This window comes from Pseudophryne corroboree (assembly GCF_028390025.1).
Source record: "Pseudophryne corroboree isolate aPseCor3 chromosome 3 unlocalized genomic scaffold, aPseCor3.hap2 SUPER_3_unloc_51, whole genome shotgun sequence".
Taxonomy (NCBI): Eukaryota; Metazoa; Chordata; class Amphibia; order Anura; family Myobatrachidae; genus Pseudophryne; species Pseudophryne corroboree.
This window is the reverse complement of record NW_026967543.1, coordinates 705437-723620: the sequence shown is the minus strand read 5'-3', so window position 1 is coordinate 723620 and position 18184 is coordinate 705437. Positions and strand designations below refer to the sequence as shown.

The following is an 18184-nucleotide window of genomic DNA, read 5'->3' as shown; positions in this document are numbered from 1 at the left end:
ACATACTCCATGGTGGCTCTACTGGTTGTTGAACCGGAGCCTGCTTTTTACTTTGCCGATATGCATAACAGTTTGTACATAACCCATCATAAGTAATAAACTGTTCCTTTCCTTCTAAAATCACTGTTTTACAAGATAAACATGTTAAGGATGTAGGAGTGCCTGATAAGGTATCCTCGTCACTTTTGCCGCTCACAGACAGGTCAATTTTTCTGTGTTTACCAACTACACAATTTGTGACTGAGAATTATATATATATATATATATATATATATATATATATATATAGATATATAGAAGTGAAATCAATCTGACCACAACCGTGCACCTGAATTGAGGTTCAGAATAAAACTGACAACATATAAAAGTCAGCAATCATACTAGCAGTCAGTCACATGTTAAATATTAAACATTGTCATATGAGAATATAATCAACCACAAACAATTACTTTACAAGTAAGTAAGAGTACAATTATTGTATTTATGTTTTATAACAAGTTTTTCAGACATTTTAGTAGAAAACAACAGTACTGTACAGGCCTCATATGCAATATGTACCAAAATTAACAATTCATACTAACAAGTAGATAGAATCTTATTACTGTATAACCCTTACTCAGTAGAGTGGGATACAGGGAGACACACCCCACTTCCATGATCTACCAATACGCTCGAAAGACACTGAGTAGATTCAGACGCTACTAGTGTACACTACCGCTCCGGTAACTGATGAGAGACACAGACGCTCAATAACGGACACAGACGCTCAGTGAATGATACGTATATGCAGACGCTCCTGTCTGCGATCCGGTCTAGGCGGAAACTCTAGTGTACACCATCGCAGCGGCCCAAGCTGCGACAGAGTACCCTCGTTGTAGCGTCTGAGTGGGAAGTGAGGTCATCAGTTCATGGACGGGAGATGCACGGAAACTGGTCATGAACTGGGGGGAGGGGCGACCAGGAGAGCGTCTGACTCCCCCTGTTGACATAAACTCTAGGGATCGCAGCCTCAACCTAGTCCTGGCGCCTATGGTCCCTAAAGCGTAGCGCTGTTGCACTTAAGAGTGGTGGCGCATCAACCACTGTTTGTAGTCTCCTCCAATATGTCCGGAAACCCCTAGTAAAAGGAAACCGATGCCTTACCTTCTCCCCATGCTCCGGCCACAGCCTGGTTACGTCTGCTGGACCTGCTAGAACATCTGTCACAGACGCCCGCCAAGACAGCACTGTACCGCGAAGGTAAGCATTGTTGCGACCCGGTGGAGAGTTGTTGGAGCGACTCTTTCTAGCATGCGTTTAAGATGCTGTTAAGAAAGATCACTCAAAACATAGTAAGACTATAAAAATAAAATAATAAAAGCTTAGGGCTGCCCTAACAGCAGCCCTGTGACCATGGTCCGGCTCCTGCCGCACCAAACAAAAAACTGATTTGACTGAGTCAGTGGGCGGGATTATATGCAAGAGCCCCGATGCATCCTGGGAGGCCAGAAAGCTCGTGACTGTTTGGTGCTATTTCCGCTGTCCCTCCGGCATATCCCAATGTTATCCTGTGGATAACCTGTGGAACCAGCCGGAGAAAAACTGATTTGCCTGAGCCAGGAGGCAGAGATATATGGACAGGCCCGTTGCATACTGGGAGGCTGAAAGCTTTGACCGTTTGTTGCAAATCCGCTGTCACGTCATCATATCCCAATGTTATCCTGTGGATAACCTGTGGATTCTGCCACAGGAACATATATATATATCTAAGAGGATAGAATTTGACCGGTGTTACACTGTTTTGTTGGCAGGTTACTTGATACTTTTGTCCCCATTGGTTACTATAGGTCACGTGGACGAGGTTCTCTCCGTGTCCCCAGATGTAGCGTGTGTCAGATGACGTCACTTTGATGTACTGGAGTGAGCGACGGATGGCGACATGGGCGGTTCCACCGGGTATATTAATGACACGGGACCGTGTAGATGGTGACACTAAAACTACTGGATGATCATTGTGAATGTCTGAGTTATTGATACAATGCAAATTTGTTGAGATATTGTTTCATTTTCAGATGGAACCATGGGTCGTGCACCATGCAACTGGCAAAAGGGAGCCATTGGTTGTGGCCGAGACCGGCATTTGTTTGTTGGTGATCCCTTGTAGACAGTGAGTAGTATGCATCTACAGTGGAACAAGCATGGACACCAAGAATCTCAGCGGCAGAACAGTGGGGGAGAAAATGTAGATCATGACAAATCAGGACCACAGGCATTTAGGGCGCCTAGCAACCACCAATCATTCCAAACGCATCAGGAACTGCACCAACAGTACAATGCCGGACCCAGCCAAGCAGTCCTAGATCTGGTGAATTGGAGGGCTACGTGAGATGTGGTGGCACATCAGACTGGTGCTCTGAAAACCAATCCAAGCCTTTCGGCCACTGTTCCGCCACTGAGAGCATACCTAAAGTCTAACACTAATGTGATAGCTGTTTTTATGGTAATTATTTTGAGCAATAGAGTAGGACCTGCAGTATAGTGGGGTCCCTTGTCGGGGGCTGCAGGCTTAAATGCATTGAGCAATACATGAACTAAAACTCCACTGTTTATTATTGTTAGTTAAAATAGTGAGTGCAAGACACATTTATGTATGTAGTAAGGCTACTGGGAGACCTTAGATTGAGTAATACTTGATCTGACCATTACATTCCCTAAAGTCATAACCTCAGAACTGCACAGAGCAGGAACTATTATTCACAAGTAATTAGGAATGTGTTCATCATGAACAAGTCCACAATTACCGTCTGAAGGTTACACAATTATTTTAAATCTACACAATTGATATTTGAGGATAAAGCCTTTTTTTTTTTTTTAATATTATTTTTATTGAGGCAACAAGAAAATGACAATAGTAAATCGCAGTAATTACAATATAATTTTGATAAATTTAAACGTTGAACATAAGCGAGGCGAATATCAAATGCTGGTACAAACTCTGGTACATGAAACAATGCATAATTCTATTCCACCATTCAATGCTCATATTATAGAATTTTCAGTTTTGAGTAAAACTTGTTGTATTCCATTAACATCAATTGCCGTCAATAGTAAAGTTCCAGACATTGCATTTAGATATACTAAGATTGGCATTCAACTGAATGGTTAATGGAGACTGCGGGTCCCTAAACACTTCCCGGGGTCTGAAGGTAGAACGCAGGGGGGCCCCCCTCCCCTCCTATGTTAAGGCAATCGGAGGATCTTGTGTTACTAGCCTGGTAAGATACCAGGTGGTATCTTTAAGACTGTAATGAATCTGATTTCTAATTATGAGTGGGAGAGTATCTATATATGATTCCCACTTCTTTTTCTTTATGCAGGATTGTCTCCCTCCAATCCATTCGAAAGAGAAAATATAATTTATTAAAAAATAAGGGTAATTGCGGGGGCGAATTATCATGCCAGCTTTGTAATATAGTCTTTTTACCTGCTGCGCTAATAGCCAGTAGTAATTTCTTGCTACCTGGAGTGATTCGTAGCGTCGGATTAATCATTCCAAAAATTGCCCACTCCGGGGTAAATGGGACAAAATTTGTTAATTTCAATTCTGTATACCGACGTACCAGGTGCCAAAAGTACTTTACTATAGGACAAGCCCATAGACAATGGTAGTTGTCTGCCTCCCCCTGGTGACACCTGGGGCAGTTATGGGTTGAGGAGGTTCCCATGTGGAATCTACGCAGTGGAGAAAGGTATGCATTATGAAATATGTTCAGGAACAGTTTGGTATACATACTAGAGGGAAGTATTTTACGAGAATATAGAAGTGCCTTTTCCAAATCTGGAATTGTTAGTTCGGGAAAGTGAACCAACCACCCCGCCACTCCTCCCGATACTTTAGTATGATCCATAACATCTCTTAGGAATGTATAGTGGATTGAGATAGCTCTACGTTGAGGGACTGCATTCTTCAAAAGGGTGTCTAGGGGGTTGTCCCAGTCTTTTTCGGAAAAGTGTTGTATGACGTGGTTTGTATAAAAGCGTGCCTGTAAGAAGGCCAAAGGATAGGGTCTAACCATAGCGTAGTTAGTGGATAGTTCTGTGAAAGTGAGAGAGCGTTTCTCCTTTGATACCAGAGTCCCTATGTTCTCCACTCCCGCGAGTCTCCACAGAGTGAAGGGATGGGCAGCCATGCCGTCTAGGAACTGGGGATTTTTGACCAGGGGTAGGTGTAGGGAATAGAAACCATTAAGTCCAGCTTTGTGACGTAGGATATGCCAAAGCCTCCGTGTTGACCAAAGTAAAGGATTTAATTTGATATGTTCCTCCACTTCTCGATCGTGTTGGTGTAATAAGCCTATTAATGCAGTGTCCCTCAGAAACTCTTGTTCCAAAGAGACATCGGTATAAACCGATGTCCTTTGTAACCAATCTCTTAAATGTCGCAGGAGAGCTGATTGATTATACCCCGTGATGTCAGGGAAATTTATCCCGCCATTTGATTTTGGTTGGTGTAATTTCCGCAAAGCTATGCGTGCGCGTCCTCCTTTCCATATGAATTTTCTAATGGAAGCGTTTAGTTGAGCAGTGTCCGTTTTAGTTAAAATTATTGGAAGGTTTTGTATTGGGTATAGTATTCTAGGCATTGCTACCATTTTTAAGAGATCTGCCCGCCCCAAAAAGGAGAGCGGTAGGCGCTCCCAACGTCTTACATCTTCCATAAGGGTATTTATTATCTTTTTAATATTGAACTGGTATAAATTGGCCGGATTTCGGGGCAGAATTATTCCTAAGTAAGGGATAGATGTTCTGGCCCATTGTATAGACAAATGGGACGCCCATCGGGGTTGGGTTGCTGTGCCCTTGAGGAGCATTGCCACTGACTTGTCCATATTAAGTTGTAGGCCCGATATGGAACCATATAAGTGGATCATATGTAGAATTTGATCTAAGGAGTGTTCCGGGTTAGATATGTACAGCAATATGTCATCTGCGAATGCAGAGATCTTTATTTCCCTGCATCCAATCCTGACACCCTGGAAGACATGCCATTGTTGAAGAGTGCGCAATAAGGGATCTAGTGCTATGTTAAAGAGGAGGGGTGATAAGGGGCAACCCTGGCGGGTGCCTCTTTCTATTGTAATTCTTGGGCTTGTGAGGCCATTTACCAATAGGGAGGTCTTGGGATCATGATATATGCACTTTATTAGATTTATAAATGTATCATCAAAGTCCCTTTTTTCTAATACAGTATATAGGTGTGACCGGGTCTGGGACTCAGGGTCGACAGCACAAAGGTCGACACCAATTGGTCGACAGGGTCAAAAGGTCGACAGGGTCAAAAGGTCGACAGGAACAAGGTCGACATGGAAAAAGGTCGACATGAGTTTTTTATGTTTTTTTGGTGTCGTTTTCTTCGTAGAGTGACCGGGAACCCGAATTAGTGCACCGCGTCCCCTCGCATGGCTCGCTTCGCTCGCCATGCTTCGGGCATGGTGCCTTCGCTCCGCTAACGCTTCGCTCGGCACACTTTACCGTTCCAATCGTAGTCCACGTGGATCGTTAAGTATGAAAAGGTTCAAAAAAAGAAAAAAATCGTGAAAAACTCATGTCGACCTTTTTCCATGTCGACCTTGTTCCTGTCGACCTTTTGTCCCTGTCGACCTAATGTGTGTCGACCAATTGGCGTCGACCTAAAGTGTGTCGACCTTTGTGCTGTCGACCTGGAGTCCGGATACCGGTGTGACCATAGTATTGAGTCGAAGGCCCTATGAATGTCAAGGCTGACTAGTATATTTTGAGTGGGTGTTCGGTTTTTGGGCCGCTACAACCGCCGCTATGGCCGTTCTAATTGCCTTCACTGCATGACGCCCCTGTACGAATCCCATTTGATGGTCCGAGAGGATGGATGGCAATATAGTCTGTAGACGTGATGCCATAATTTTGGCCAGTATTTTGTAATCTACATTTAACAGGCTTATAGGTCTGTAAGAAGTCAATAAGCTCGGGTCTTTATCAGGCTTGGGAAGTAAAGTCATGAAAGCCTCATTAAAGGATGGACAGGGAGTTTTCTTTTCATGTATGGACCTAAATAATTCTAGCAAGGTCGGTGTGAGGTGAACTTGCAGAATTCGGTAGTAGTCGCTTGAAAGACCATCAGGTCCTGGAGTTTTTCCATTAGGAAGGTTAGATATAGTCTTATTGATTTCTTCCATGCTTATCGGGCCTGCAAGCGCTTCTTTTTGATCAGATGTCAGTTTAGGGAGCACTGAGTCTGAGAGAATAGTTATTTGGTCAGATAGGTTTATAGGCGTTGAGCGAAACGCCTTTTCAAAGTAGTGACAGAATTGTGCGTTTATTTCTGAAGACTTGGTCAATAGGGCTCCCGTTTCAGGATTTTTTAATGTGGTGATAATGTGACATTTTCTGAATGGCCTAGACATTGTTGCTAATAGTTTCCCTGCTTTATTACCCCCAAAAAATCGTGAAAAACTCATGTCGACCTTTTTCCATGTCGACCTTGTTCCTGTCGACCTTTTGACCCCGTCGACCTTTTGTCCCTGTCGACCTAATGTGTGTCGACCAATTGGCGTCGACCTAAAGTGTGTCGACCTTTGTGCTGTCGACCTGGAGTCCGGATACCGGTGTGACCATAGTATTGAGTCGAAGGCCCTATGAATGTCAAGGCTGACTAGTATATTTTGAGTGGGTGTTCGGTTTTGGGCCGCTACAACCGCCGCTATGGCAGTTCTAATTGCCTTCACTGCATGATGCCCCTGTACGAATCCCATTTGATGGTCCGAGAGGATGGATGGCAATATAGTCTGTAGACGTGATGCCATAATTTTGGCCAGTATTTTGTAATCTACATTTAACAGGCTTATAGGTCTGTAAGAAGTCAATAAGCTCGGGTCTTTATCAGGCTTGGGAAGTAAAGTCATGAAAGCCTCATTAAAGGATGGACAGAGAGTTTTCTTTTCATGTATGGACCTAAATAATCCTAGCAAGGTCGGTGTGAGGTGAACTTGCAGAATTCGGTAGTAGTCGCTTGAAAGACCATCAGGTCCTGGAGTTTTTCCATTAGGAAGGTTAGATATAGTCTTATTGATTTCTTCCATGCTTATCGGGCCTGCAAGCGCTTCTTTTTGATCAGATGTCAGTTTAGGGAGCACTGAGTCTGAGAGAATAGTTATTTGGTCAGATAGGTTTATAGGCGTTGAGCGAAACGCCTTTTCAAAGTAGTGACAGAATTGTGCGTTTATTTCTGAAGACTTGGTCAATAGGGCTCTCGTTTCAGGATTTTTTAATGTGGTGATAATGTGACATTTTCTGAATGGCCTAGACATTGTTGCTAATAGTTTCCCTGCTTTATTACCCCAGCGGTAGTATTTGTTCCGTGTAAAGTCTATTGACTGTTTTGCCTTAGTGATAAGATATGTCTCCAGTAGTTGGCGCGCCTGTTTATACAAAGTTTTAGTCTCATCCGAAGGCGCATTAGTGTATTGAGTAAAGGAGGTTTGCATCTCAGCACGGAGTGCTTCATATTCCTTCCTAGTGTTTTTGTTTTTCTGTGAGACGTAGCTAATTATGTGTCCCCTCATAACCGCCTTAGAGGCGTTCCAGAAGAGGACGGGATTCTCCCAGTGTTCAAGGTTATCATCGACATAGTTAGTCCAATGACTAGTCAGGTAAGCCTTGAACTCGTCAGATTGTGCTAGATAGTGCGGAAACCTCCATATTCGATTACGGGGGTGCATGTGTGAATGAGTCAGAGATATGGAAACTGGAGCATGATCCGACACCATTATATCATGAATATCTGTGTGAGTTATATTATTGAATAGAGTATCCGAGATAAGGATTCTATCGATACGTGAGAGAGACCCATGTACCATTGATAGGTGTGTGTATGTTTTGTCTGTAGGGTTCAAGAGGCGCCAGGGATCTGATAGGCCTAAGTCTAGCTTGAAGGACTGGTATAGGTGCGCATAGAAGTTAGAGGGTCTGTGTCCTGGTGGCCTTTTGTCTAAAGATGAATCTTCCACCATATTAAAATCTCCCCCTACAATAAAGGTATGATTCGTCCTGCCCTGGAGGATGTGGCCAAGGTCTCGGATAACTTTTCAAACAAACCAGTACGTTGGTGGGCATCATCTAAAATCATCTCCCCCTACAATAAAGGTATGATTCGTCCTGCCCTAAACACCATCTTTTCAACTTTTCAAACAAACCAGTAAGTTGGTGGGCATCATCTAAAATCATCTCCCCCTACAATAAAGGTATGATTCGTCCTGCCCTGGAGGATGTGGCCAAGGTCTCGGATAAATACATGTGGATTTATATTAGGGGCATAGAGCTTGACTAACGTGTATTGAGTATGGTACAAGTCAATGTCCAGTATGATGTAACGACCCTCCGGGTCTACAATCTGTTCCAGAATGGTGACCGGGAGGTCTTTGTGAAATACTATCGCTACTCCTCTTGCCTTACGATGATAAGGGGCTGATACACATGCGCCCAACCACGGGGCTTTGAGTGTGTTTTCCTCTGTGGTGATCCAGTGTGTTTCTTGCAAAAATATGATATCTGGGGTAGATCGTTTAAGGTGGGTAATAACTCTCTTTCTTTTTACCGGGGTATTAAGTCCACCTACGTTCCATGATATTATGTGTAAAGGTTTGAATGTGGGGGGGCTATCACTATCTAAATGTGGAGACGACATGACTACCCATCCCCCCACCAGGGGTCAAGTATCCATAAGGGGATGTCACCAGGTAGGAGATTTCGGGAATAGCTCCCCCCCCAAATGGCAAAGGGGCCACCAACACCCATTTTGATACGGAAGGCAGGGAGCCTAGGGATAAAAAGATCCATATCAGCCTCCCAGGACCCGCAGTAAGTAATATACAACTAATAAGTATTTTCCAAGTTACCTCTAAACACCATCTTTTCAACTTTTCAAACAAACCAGTACGTTGGTGGGCATCATCTAAAATTAGATGTGCGCACCTGAAATTCAAATTAGAAATATAACATAAACAAACAAGAATAAAACAATTCCAGTAACAGAGGAAGTGTTTCATCAATAGTTCCATAGCCCTATTTCAGGGAATCTATAGTGATTATGATTCCCCTACCCTGTAATCGACCTTTTTGTGTCTATAAGTCATCTACGAGGAGAGTGAGGGGACAGCTGAGGGGGCTTAAAGTATGATTTAGCCTCCAGTGGGTTAGAGAAGTAAATTGGCTTTCCATCCTCTATCACCCTTAATTTTGCTGGGTAGAACAAAGAAAATCTGATTTTTTCACCATGAAGGAAGGTGCATATCTCTGAAAATTCTTTACGCTTCTGCGTGACTGACGCTGAAAAATCCTGAAAGATCAGTATTTTAGTCCCTCCCACCACTAGACCCTGAGATCTACGGTAGGACGCCAGGATCTTTTCTTTCGCTCTATAGTCCAGGTAGCGGGCTATGACTGGGCGAGGCCTACGCCCGGGACCCTCTCGTTCTATGCCAATTCTATGGGCTCTTTCGATATGGGGAATCTCTAAGTCAGTCAAAACTCCCAATGCTTTAGGTAAATCAACCGTGAGAAAAGTTGTCAAATTCTGGCCAACTATAGGTTCCGGAACACCTATGAATCTCAGATTGTTACGTCGGGACCTGTTTTCTAATTCGTCTACCTTTTCTTGTAGTTGCATGATAGCCCTGTCGTTGCTATCTCCACCCTCCTGACAAGAGTGCAGGCGGTCCTCCACGTCACTAATTCTGGTTTCTAAAGCGGTTATACGAGAAGCGTGAGAATCTATACGAGTAAGACCAGCCTCTAGACGCATCTGGAGGTCTTCAAAACGTTTATCCATAAGCGGCATCATGAAATCTGCGATTTCTTTTGCCGTCAGGGGGGTGGTAGACGTTCCCGGGGAGTCTAGGCTATCGCTTTCCGAGAGAGATGGGGATGGTGGCCCAGATTTTTGAGCATTGGATTTTGTTTTAGGAGCCTTGTTTGCATTATTCTGCTGTTTGGGAGGCATGATTTTGTCAACAAATTTGTCCATACCCCTGTAGAGGAGGACAATTATGAAGGTTATAAAGAGAGGAGGTCGATAACTAGAAAAAATGTACTTGCTTGATTAGTGCGGGTAGGGGTCAAATTGGGCAATTAGTTAATTACATTCCAAGTCTTGGCTATCACATTGACATTGTAGGATATTAAGACATTGACTGCAACCTTTAGCATATGAGTATCACAAATTGCAGCGTATTACATTCGCTTACCAGATAGCCAGAGGAAATACAGCCAAATATATTTTATAAGAAAAGGAAAGAAATAAAAAGAAAAATGACATATAACTCAGCTTTTTAGTGTATGGGTGTTGCATAGAGCACCACCAGAGGGCAGCATCCCACAGAACACATGGGAGAAGTATAATTGTGAGGTTTAACGCTAAATTCGGTGTTAGACAATAGCACTGTAAGGTGCTAGGATATAAGCTGTCGCAATTTATATGAATATAAAAAAAAAAAAAAAATAGGAAATATTACAGATTGTTGCGTATTCTTTTTGCACAGAGAATTACCAGTTGAAATACCGCCTAATGTACATTTAAAGGATAATGAAAAAAAAAAAAAAAGAAAAAAAATATATAAATTAAAAAAAAAAAAATATATAAGAAAAAATTACATATAGAACAGCTTTTTTAGCAAGTGGGTGTTGTATAGAACACCACAAGAGGGCAGTATCCTATAAAAATAAAATAAAAAAACCCTGTTGAAGTTTAGCTAGAGAATAATTAGGAATAATAAGTAAAAAGTGAGAAGCACAGCAGAGACGAAACAGCTTTTTGGTAGAAGGAGTGCTGTGTAGACCAGTCCAGAAAGTGGATAGAGCACAGTTATAGTGCCCTATGAAATATTACATGGGCAATTTTGAGTCTTGCGGTGCTTCACTCAGGCAACCCCCCGGTGTGATGGTATCAGGTGTGGAGTTCCGAAGTACTCCAATCGACTTCTGGGGAGGGACCAATCTAGGTGTCCAGGTTGAAGAAAACAGGTCCAGTCGGAAAGGATCGAGCAGCTTGGGATTTTCTCAGATGAGCCAAGGTACACGGCTAGACAAATCATAGGGACACTTGAACTCCAGAAGATAAGTCAGGCAAGGGGGAAATCAATGCAGGGCAGCAGGAGGATGATTTGCAGGACTCGGCTGTATAGAGAGCTTCGGAGCTCCACTGCCCAGGATCTGTGAAATCGAGCGGCTGAGGACCTAGGTAAGCAGTAAGGCTTGTAGAGAGGCCACCAGTAAATAGAACTGCCGCTCGTCAGTGTGTGATGATACACTGGAGGATGATCCGGCATCCACTCCACCCGCAAGACACAGCCGTGAGCAGGCGGTGTAGCGCCTCCGCGGACACCCGTTGATTTGGTGGAAGGGGTCACGCAGCAGTAGGCAGACAGGTCTCAACAGCAAATATACAGCAGCTAGTGGACGGGCAGCACCAGCCGTCAGGTAAATGATGCTGCTTCAGCGTTCACCACGGGATCCCCTCGATGAGACACGCCGGTAAACGGTGCCGCCTATGGGTAGTAGCCGTCGGCAAGCGGAGGGAGCCTCAGGAGCCAGCCAGGAGAATAATAGTGACCTCCAATCCCGCCACTACGTATCAGGTTCCGTCTGCGGTCCCGATGTAAAAATCTGACCTGCAGCTGTGGTAGATTGTTGTTAGAGGAGGGAGTCTCTCGGGTCCCCGACTCAGGAACACTTCCAGCGACCTGACGGCGATCCCCAGTGAGTCCGTCTCAGGGTTTTTGCTAGGAGGGGGGTAGACTTAGATGTCCAGGCAGGTGTAGGAGAGCGGTTATTAGTGGAAGCTAATAGCTACTGTGGTCGCTCTGCCACGCTGGCTTTCGCGCCAACGGAGAGGCGCTTATTTAGGCCACATACATCAGAGGCCAGACTCCGGAGGGTAGAGAGATTCCAGACAGTTTTTTGGTATCGGGGTAATCCACAGCCCTATAGCTGTCCGATGGTGCAGTTTGTAAACCCCTAAATCGAAGTTATAGTAGTGGATGAGGGGTGATTTTGTAGACCCCTGTCTGGAGAGAAGGTAAAATGCGGCCACTCGAGGTGCCCCGCCCACCGGAAGTCGAGGATAAAGCCTTTAACAAAAAACACCCCTGAAGAAGTCACTATTGACAAAACGCGTTGGTGTACGCAATTTGTATTTAGAGTGAATTGGAGTGGATAAGAACAAGTCCGCCCATGCAAGGGTGACAACAAGTGCAAAACGCTTGTCTTATGATTATACAGATATGTACTTGTGTTAAGCTCTTAATCTGTTTTACTTGAAGTTCTAGATTCAAATTTAATTTTATTTCTGAATCTTATACGAATTGTATTTGGTGATCTCAGGTCTACTGTATAGCAGAAATTGTTTCATACCTGCATCATCTAACAAAATGCATATAAATTAGGCACTCCACAAAAAACAATACTAATTATATTATATACATACATACATACATATATACACATTTATATATAATCACTAATAATAAACTTATGCTTGTTACTTTTAATAACATTATAGTGTTGTGTGTAATAACTCTCTACATGTGATGTTTGTCATGGATAGCCTTGTGTTAGAAACACCCAACTGAGAACAGGGCTGATGGCGGAGGAGGGTGTAGAATAAGAGATTGCTATAGTGACTGAGCAATGAGAATATGTGACTTCTGTAATAAGTGTTTATTACTCACCTGTGCTGATATCTGTAGGGATCTCCTCCTCCTTACACTGCTGATCACCACTCACATACGTGTCTTCTTCTCCCTCTATATCTTCTGCCTTTATATCAGTCACATACGTCTCTTCTTCTCCCTCTATATCTTCTGCCTTTATATCAGTCACATACGTCTCTTCTTCTCCCTCTATATCTTCTGCCTTTATATCAGTCACATACGTCTCTTCTTCTCCCTCTATATCTTCTGCCTTTATATCAGTCACATACGTCTCTTCTTCTCCCTCTATATCTTCTGCCTTTATATCAGTCACATACGTCTCTTCTTCTCCCTCTATATCTTCTGTTTTAATATCAGACAGACGTTGTATCTTAAAAAAAAACAAGAAACACTATAATGACATTTGCATACAGTCAGATTAGACTGAGGTGAAACAGTATAATATCAGTGTATAAGACACACAGCTTCTCTACATATCACATAGTGACAGTCACTTTGGTATATTGAGGAGACCCTAAATCCCACCTACCTGATCCTCCTGTGCGGTCCTGTGATTCTCCTCTGTACAATCCTGGGAATACAGAGGACGGGGACATCTCTCTGGGGTATCTCTGTTACTGGGCCCATCTGTAGGAGACACACAGTGACTGAGTACAGTGTATATATGCGATTATCAGATGATGTGTGTATATAGGGGGCCCCCATACCTGCTCTCCCCTGTACATTACATGACAGTCTACTCTTACCCAGTGATGTGGGCCGGTGATTCTCCATTATCACGTCGTTGTACAGACCCCTGTGTTCCTCTATATACTCCCCCTCCTGCATGGAGACATAGACAGTGACATCCTGGCACCTTATAGGAACCTGACACACACAGTGATACAGTCATCACCCAGACACATCCCCTGGTGTTACTGTATAATGCCCCATTCCCATCAGTCACCTCTCCAGTCATCACCCAGACACATCCCCTGGTGTTACTGTATAATGTCCCATTCCCAGCAGTCACCTCTCTAGTCATCACCCACACACGTCACCTGGTGTTACTGTATAATTTCCCATTCCCAGCAGTCACCTCTCCAATCATCACCCAGACACATATCCCGGTGTTACGGTATAATGTCCCATTCCCAGCAGTCACCTCTCCAGTCATCACTCGGACACGTCCCCTGGTGTTACTGTATAATGTCCCATTCCCGGCAGTCACCTCTCCAGTCATCACCCGGACACATCCCCTGGTGTTACTAAATAATTCTCAATTCCCAGAAGTCACCTCTCCAGTCATTACCTGGACACGTCCCCCGGTGTTATTGTATAATGCCCCATTCCCAGCAGTAACCTCTCCAGTCATCACCCAGACACATCCCCCGGTGTTACTGTATAATGCCCCATTCCCAGCAGTTACCTCTTCAGTCAGCAGCTGAATGATCTTGTTGGTGAGTTCCAGGATCTTCTTGTCACTGTGTCTCTCATCAGTGAGTGAGATGGAGGCACCGTAATGGGGCTCTGTGTCCTTCTCAGTCCTACTGACACACAGGGACGGCTGCTGGGTGTCTCACACTCACTGGATGTCTTCCTTACTACTGTGTAATCCTACGAAATGGGGGAGACATCAATATCACTGAAAATACTCCCAGATCCCCTCACCTCCCCAGTCATGTCCCTGTACTATGACTATAGATATGTGATGTCACTGTGACACTCCCAGATCCCCTCACCTCCCCAGTTATGTCCCTGGACTATGACTATAGATATACGTGATGCCACTGTGACACACCCAGATCCCCTCACCTTCCCAGTCATGTCCCTATATTATTATTATAGATATAAGTGACGTCACAGTGACACTCCCAGGAGTGTGATATACATTTGCTTCATTCTGCTCCAATTATCATCTGTTACACATGCCATGGATATTTTGGTCTCTGCTTTAATATATCCTAGAATTTGAGCAATATTTTCAATCCCCACAACTACATATAATAAAATTAATAATAGTAATAATGGGATTTTAATTACCTACCGGTAAATCCTTTTCTCTTAGTCCGTAGAGGATGCTGGGGTCCACATTAGTACCATGGGGTATAGACGGGTCCCTTGGGAGCCATGGACACTTTAAGAGTTTATTGGTGTGGGCTGGCTCCTTCCTCTAGGCCCCTCCTACCAGACCCAGTCTAGAAACTGTGCCCGAGGAGACGGACATACTTTGAGAGAAGGAAATATATATAGTGGTGGCAGTGGTGAGATTCACACCAGCTCACACATAACAACAGAAAAACCAAGCTAACCAGCTTAAAACAAGTCAGCAACGGCTGAACCAACAATACTGAACCAATACGAAGCACAGGATCCTCTACAGACTACGAGAAAAGGATTTACCGGTAGGTAATTAAAATCCTATTTTCTCTTACGTCCTAGAAGATGCTGGGGTCCACATTAGTACCATGGGGATGTACCAAAGCTCCCAGTACGGGAGGGAGAGGGCTGAGGTTCCTCCAGAACCGCTTGACCAAACTTTAGTTCCCCAGAGGCCAAAGTATCGAAACTGTAGAACTTAGTAAACGTGTTCGACCCAGAACAAGTAGCTGCTCTGCAAAGTTGTTAAGCCGAGACACCCCGTGCAGCCGCCCAGGAAGAACCCACTTTACGAGTAGAGTGGGACTTAACAGATTTTGGACACTGTAAGCCTGCCATAGAATAAGCATACTGGATAGTAAACCTGATCCAGCGAGAAATCGTCTGCTTAGAAGCAGGACACTCAATCTTGTTGGGATCATACAGGACAAACAGAGCGTCCGACTTTCTGTGACGAGAAGTTCTCTTCACATAAATCTTCAAAGCCCTCACAACATCCAAGGATTTTGAAATAATTGAGGAGTCAGTAGCCACTGGCACCACAATAGGTTGGTTGATATGAAAAGCCGACACAACCTTCGGCAGAAATTGCTGACGCATCCTGAGTTCAGCTCTATCTTCCTGAAAAATCAAGTAGGGGCTCTTGCAGGACAATGCCCCCAATTCCGACACACGTCTAGCAGATGCCAATGCCAAAAGTGTGACTGCCTTCCAAATTAGAAATTTGACTTCAACCTCCTGTAAAGGTTCGAACCAATCCGACTGGAGGAACTGCAACACCACATTAAGATCCCAAGGTGCCGTAGGAGGCACAAAGGGAGGCTGGATGAGCAGAACCCCTTTTAAGAAAGTCTGAACCTCAGGGAGGACAGCCAATTGTTTCTGGAAGAAAATGGACAAAGCCGAAATCTGGACTTTAATGTAGCCCAAACGCAGACCCACATCCACACCTGCTTGCAGAAAGAGGAGAAAACGCCCTAGTTGAAACTCCACCGTAGGAAACTACTTGGATTCACACCAAGACATGTACTTTTTGCAAATTCGATGGTAATGTTTAGACGTTACTCTTTTCCTAGCCTGTTTCAGGGTAGGAATAACCTTGTTCGGAATGCCCTTCCGAGCTAAGATCTGGCGTTCAATTTCTATGCCGTCAAACGTAGCTGCGGTAAGTCTTGATAAGTGAACCGCCCCTGTTGCAGAAGGTCCTCTCAAAGAGGAAGAGGCCTTGGATCTTCCAGCAGTAACTCCAGAAGATCCACGTACCAAGCCCTTCTTGGCCAGTCCAGAGCAATCGGGATCGCCAGAACTCTTGTTCTTTTGATTAGTTTGAGAATCCTTTGGTTGAATGGAAGTGGAGGGAACACATACACTGACTGGAACACCCACGGAGTTACCAGGGCGTCCACTGCCACTGCTTGTGGGTCTCTCGACCCGGAACAGTACCTCCCTAGCTTCTTATTGAGGCGGGAGGCCATTTTGTCTATTTGAGGTATGCCTCAAAGACTTGTCACCTCTGCGAACACCTCTGGGTGGAGGCCCCACTCTCCTGGATGAAGATCGCTGACAGCGCCACTTCGTGCTTTTCCGCACAGAGGATGATTCTTGTTACATCTGACATTGCAGCTCTGCTCTTCGTTCCGCCTTGTTGGTTTATGTAGGCCACAGTCGTTACATTGTCCGACTGAACCTGAATGGCCTGATCTTTCAGAAGATGTGCCGCTTGTAGAAGACCGTTGTACACAGCCCTTAGTTCCAGAATGTTAATTGGGAGGATGGATTCCAGACTTGACCAATTTCCTTGGAAGTTTTCCCCTTGGGTGACTGCTTCCCAACCTCTGAGACTTGCATCCGTGGTTAGGAGGATCCAATTCTGAATCCCGAACCTGCGGCCCTCTAGTAGGTGAGAGGTCTGCAGCCACCCTGGGCACAGTTCCTATAACTGAGGTCTGGAGGAGGGATATAGAGGGAGGAGCCAGTTCACGCCCCTTAAAAGTCTTAAAGTGCCCATGTCTCCTGCGGATCCCGTCTATACCCCATGGTTCTATGGTTCTTTGAATGTCCCCAGCATCCTCTACGGACTAAGAGAAAAGGATTTACCGGTAGGTATTAAAATCCTATTTTTTCCTTGAAACAGAATTTCCCATTCAATGTCCCTCAATGCTTCCTTCATCATGTCAAAGTTGGCTTTGCTGAAGTTTAGAGTCCTAGTTGAGCCAGTACAGGACATGAGGTGGAACCGGATAACGACATTTGTTTGTAAAATGTTTGAATATCTACCAGCAGTATCGTACCCTTCGCCTGAGAAGCTAGTAATCCCGAAGAATCCGTGAGGCGGGAAAACTAGAAACTCTAGTCCGCCCCCTTGGCAACCTAACTCATTCTAGGGGCCTAGGCATGATATCACCGGGATGTTTGAGTGAAACCATTTCCCCCACCTGCCTGATCCCCAGGCAGCGAGGTCCACCATCAAACCGAAGGCTTTGAGAAGGCAGAACCCGAATCTGTCCCTGGGAACCTGGCGGTGCAGGTTTTCTGGATTTTCCCCAATGTCCTCTAAAGGAAGTGGAGGAACCCTTGGATTTATGTGTAACCCTTGCCATTCGAATGTATTGCAGTGTATGCGGAGGATACAATATTCTGGTTAGTACTGAAGGAAGACATGTCGACTTACCCGCAGTCGGCTGGGATAGTTAGGTATCCAGCACGTCCCCACCAGGGTCTCACCTGTGAAGGACAGACTCTCCATACCTTACTCTGTATCCGCATTCCATTGGTGTCGCCACCGTCCCCTGCATGTCTAAGCCGCCAGGACAGAAGACCCTGCGTCATGCAGGCCAAACTCTGTCACGGCCACCAGCCGAGAAGTCTGTAGAATCCTGTATGTGACATAGAAACAAGGAAATGTCACAGTCATACCTAGAACCTAAATCATCAAGTAAGGAGCCTGACCAAGTTACTGAGTTACACCTGTATGTACAGTATTAGAGAGTAGTCTCAATCTGCGATCAGCCCAATCCCTTATGGAGGTTGTACCTTATGGATAGGTAACACAACCCTCTTTGACAATTTAGACACTCTTTAGGGATGTGAAATACGGGTGTATTCAA

General features: G+C 44.6%; 1 long non-coding RNA gene and 1 pseudogene across 1 annotated transcript; one reads left to right on the top strand and one right to left on the bottom strand.

Annotated features, from left to right (window-relative positions):
• LOC134984405 (zinc finger protein 585A-like) overlaps positions 1–18184 on the top strand; it is a 176695-nt pseudogene that overhangs the window by 101936 nt on the left and 56575 nt on the right.
• Positions 13251–14311, bottom strand: LOC134984407 (uncharacterized). Its single transcript, XR_010191745.1, has 3 exons — positions 14128–14311; positions 13466–13541; positions 13251–13346 (listed from the first exon to the last, which is right to left on the bottom strand). It is a non-coding gene; the product is annotated as an uncharacterized LOC134984407 (long non-coding RNA).